The sequence below is a fragment of the Orcinus orca genome, chromosome 4, assembly GCF_937001465.1.
Source record: "Orcinus orca chromosome 4, mOrcOrc1.1, whole genome shotgun sequence".
In the NCBI taxonomy this organism is placed as follows: domain Eukaryota; kingdom Metazoa; phylum Chordata; class Mammalia; order Artiodactyla; family Delphinidae; genus Orcinus; species Orcinus orca.
In genome coordinates this window covers 17,183,685-17,188,327 of record NC_064562.1, presented here as the reverse complement: position 1 = coordinate 17,188,327, position 4,643 = coordinate 17,183,685, and the positions used below count along the sequence as shown (strand labels likewise).

The 4,643-nt window shown below is 42.7% G+C and overlaps 1 pseudogene; it reads left to right on the top strand.

Moving 5' to 3' along the window:
- Positions 1-1,258: 1,258 nt before the first annotated feature.
- Positions 1,259-2,158, top strand: LOC101269324 (brain and acute leukemia cytoplasmic protein-like; annotated as a pseudogene).
- The last annotated feature ends 2,485 nt before the right edge of the window (positions 2,159-4,643 follow it).

Sequence of the window (4,643 nt, the reverse complement as noted above, 5' to 3'; positions counted from 1 at the left end):
TTTTGCATTTTTATATAACAAAGGAAAGCAATTGGAAAATTAAAGAATATTCCATTTATAATAGTGCCAAAATGTAAAAGAACTAGTAATTAATTTAACAAAAGATAAGCAAGGCTATATACACTGAAAACTATAGCATACTGTTGATAAAAAGTAAAGAAGACCTAAATAGAGATATTTACTATGTTCATGGATTGGAAGAGTTAACATTGTTAACATGTTAATTTTCTTTAAATTGACCTATAGAATTAATCCAATCTTGATCAAAATCTTAGAGCCTTTTTTGGTAGAAATTAATAAGTTGATTTGAAAATTTATGTGAAAATGCAAACAATTCAGAAGAACCAAAGTAATTTTTAAAAAGAACAAAGAAGACATACATTACATGAGTTTAAGACTTGCTATGAAGTTACAGTAATCAAGACAGCATGGTCCTGGTGAAAGAATAGATCTATCAAATGGTTAATAGAACAGAATAGTGAATCCAGAAAAAAACCTGTACATACATGCTCAATTGATATTTGCTGAAGGTACCAAAGCAATTTGGTGGGTGAAAGAAAATCTGTAACAGTGTTGGAACAACTGGATATCCCTGCAGAAAAAGTAAACATCAAACCTTAACATACACAATACACAAAAGTTAACTTGAAATGCCTCATAATTGTAGTGGTAAAAATATAAAACAGCAGGAAAAATATTTGAAAATGTGGGTTAACCATTGTTTTCTTAGAACATAAAAGGCATAAACCACAAAGGAAAAAAATGAAAAATTTGACTTAATGAAAATTGACATATAGCTCTTCGAAAGACACCTTAAGAAAACAAAAAGGCAAGCCATATGAATGTGAGGATAGATATACACAGCAGCAAGTAATTGGAAAGTGATTCACCATAGTGCCAAAAACAATATAATTTGAATAAATATATGGTATGAGGAATAATTTATAATTCAATAATAACAATTAAGCCAATGATAATGGACATAAAGATTTGAACAGTTTACAAAGGAAAATATTTGGCCAATAGGCTCATGAGAAGATACTTAGCATAAGGTCGTAAAGGTCATTTATGTAAATCATAAAGAGTTATCGGCGGCAGAGGAGGCAGCGGGCGCCGCGGGAGCTGGGCAAGTGGCTGCAGCGCGGGCAGGCGGGTCGGGGCACGTGATGCAGCCGCCGCCGCCTCCTCGCCGGCCCGGCTGAGCCGCCGCTGGAACCGCGAACCGAGCAGCTGCCGGGCGCGCCAGCAGCGCGGGAGAATGGGCTGCGGCGGGAACTGGGCGGATGCCATTGAGCCCTGCTACTAGGAGAGCTGGGCTCGCGGGACGGAGTCCACATGGCTCACCTACACCGACTTGGACGCGCCGCCCGGGGCAGCGGCCCTGAGGCGGGCGGCCTGCACGCAGGTGTGCTGGAAGATGGCGTGCCCGGATCGACAGCCCCAAGTGGAATATCCAACCCAGAAAAGATGAGCTGTGGGACCTAGTGCCCAAATCCTCAGGGCCTCAGCTTAGGCCCCCTGACCCAGAAACAGAATGGCCTCCAGACCACAGAGGCTAAAAGAGCGGACGTCTGCAAAAGAAGTCACCGTTAATGTCGCAGACAGCATCCAACAAGTGGTCAGAAGTCGAAGAATCACAAAGAACTGTGGCAACTAGCAGAGTGTTCAACCAGTTGAAGGGCAGAGGGACTTCTTTGGTGCCCTTCACATCCTGGACCCCATTGCAGAACCTTGAAGATGTGGGTGGCCCTTACTGTGTGGGAATGCTGCCAAGTGCCTTGGGAGACTGTCTTAGCCTGTTGGGACGTTCTCAGCCTCCTATTTATCACTTGAATGTATTGGCACAATACTCCCACAAGGTAATAGACTGCAAATGTATGTTCAGTTTGCTTCTTGCAACTCCTGCAGTGTGGTCTGATGGAAAAGTGGCGAGCAAAAGCCATGGGCCAGTTTAGGAAACGGAAGAGTAGAAGGGGTAGGTTCCTGGCTGAAAGAGTCACAGTCGGTTCTGAGCTCTCCTGGCCATGTTCCTGCGCACTGTTTCAGGCAGGCTTATTCCTTCATTCTTCCTTTTTGATATACCACCATCACAAAGCTTACCGTGTTCACTTAAAAGTTGACTTTCACCCAACTCTAAACACACATGTATGAGGAATCAAGAAACAGGAAAACTCTGTTATTCTTGTTTCCTTAGCTCAGGATGAGACAGATTCAGATCCAATTTTACAGAAACTAACCCCACCAACACCCATGGTGTGTCCCAGGGAGGCCTCTGTGATACAGTCACACCCATTTCTCTCTCATCTGCCTTCAGCATCTCCCCAGGCCGGGGTCCACGTCAGCCTCTGAACCATAATATCACGGTAGTGGTCACCTCGGAGCCATCAGGGCTCAGCAGACATTGCATTTTTCCAGCTTTCCACTTCCCTTTGCTTGTGTTCTTGAGTGTTTTCTCTCTCCAATAAGGCCATTTGCAGTTAATCAAAGACCAGGCTCACAAGAGGGAGAAAATCTGGAACATGTTGGATTCCCTTTGACCTCTCTGCACAGCCCAGGACTGTGTCATTTGGTATCTGCAAAGGAATTGCTTTAAAAAGTCAGTAACTAGTTGGTTTGAGTTCACATGGACATTAGATCCACATGCACTGTGTCAGAAATCAGTAGCTGAGGCAGTAAAAAAAAAAAAAAAAATCGGTAAGAATAAAATTTTCTAGCATTTCTTTAGACATGTTAAGGAGGATGTATTTTCCTCCAAAGTAATGTAGCATGATCTTTAAATGACTGTTAACATGCCTGGGATTGGGAGAGGAAGGACTAAAGTTGTACTGAATGATACCAGTAAACTGCATGTTTAGCAAACAAAACAACAACAACAACAAAAGTTATCACTATCCATTCATTAAAGTGGCTAAAATAAGTAATGACAGTACCAAGTGCTGGAATGGGTGTGAAGCAACTGAAAATCTCATATACCACTTTTCAAAATGTAGAAGTGGAATAACCTCTTCATAAAACTTTAGGACAGTTTCTTAAAATATTAAATGTGTATCTGCCTTATGAAGCACTATCGCATTCCTAAGAATTTTTCCAAGAGAAGTAAAAAAATATTTCTACATAGATTTGTATGTGAATATTGATGTCAGCTTTATTCACAATAAACAAAAATCCTACAAACAACTGCTATATTAACATAGCATAACACAGAGGGAAAGGGGCCTTACTTTTCTTTCTATCCTTTTCTTTTCCTTCTTTTCTTCTCTTTTCTTTTTCTTTTCTTTCACCATTAGATGGCTGAGCAACCCTTATAAGTGTTTGAGAATATTTACCAGCTATATCTTGGATGGAATCATAGTGTGGCAGGGGCAGGTGGTGATTTTGCTGGCTCAGAGCAGCAGAGTGACCACCTCAGAAGTGGAAAACATCTGGAACTAGGGTGAAATAGTGTCACATAGTGGCCTGGATGGCATGCTGCAATAAGAGCCTTTGAGAAGTTGACTGGAGGAGACAAACGAGCCAAGGTGAGAGAAGCAAAGAGCAGAAGCAGGTCCAAGTTGGATTTCATGTAGCAGATGGCATGTGCAGTACACCTTAAAAGAGGATTGAAATCCTCCTTATCAGGTTAATGGGGAATAAGATTAGTACATTAACAGTAATATCAATTTTTTACTCTAGTAGAGACATTTGGGGAAATTTAAGTCAATTAAAAATACAACAGGATTCCTATCAGCAGTCACAAAAATTTGGGTGCCAGACATGGCTATAAGCATCTTGTCTCACAGTGCATGTCTTTAAAGTTGGGATGCCTGAAGTAGGGTTCAAGCCCTTCTTTCCTCAGGGAGAAGTTCTGGGTTCTAAGTTCCCTCATGACTGTGGGCCATTGCACTGGGGGTGGGTTTTATGGCGAGATTGTGTCCCAGCCTCTCTTGCCTGCTTCAATGTGGTTTTCTTCTCATTTGCCTGATGTGTAGTTGTCACTTAGCCAGTATTTAGGTTTTTTTCAGAGGAAATTGTTCCATATTGTAGCTGTAGACTCAATGTGTCCGTGGGAGGAGGTGAGTTAAGGATCTTCATATATCACCATCTTGAACTGGAAACTTTTTCACAACTTCTACATCCCCACCTTTACATCATCTGGCTTTGGTGGCCAGTGGGGCTTATGTTTGCTCATGGGTCTGTCCCACAGGACAGTGACCAACAGGGAAGGAGTCCTTAAACAGCTACCACCACTGGGGCACATCAAGAGTTAACAGATCCGGGAGTTCAGTCTTTCTGTGAAGGAGGCCTATTAGCTAATCACTATGATTGCAGCCTGAGGGGCAGGCTTCTACTTAAACATGTATCTAAGGGCTAAGTGTAATTCTTTCCAGAGACTTAGGAGGGGGGCACTATCTTTGCACTCATCCTCTGTCATGCTCCAGAGCACCAGTGTTTCCTGAAGGCAGCTTTACATGCATCTGACACCTAGTTTGTAGGTCTAGCACCCTGTCTTATGTAGCTGCCACTCAGGGGATGCCTCGTGATCACCTGGCTCTGGTGACCAGAGGGACTTGTATTCTTGGATCCCATAGGACTGTGGCAATCAGAGAAACAGTTACTGCAGGCTTCCACCCCAGGGCAGTGCACAGACAGTGGACAGAGGCACT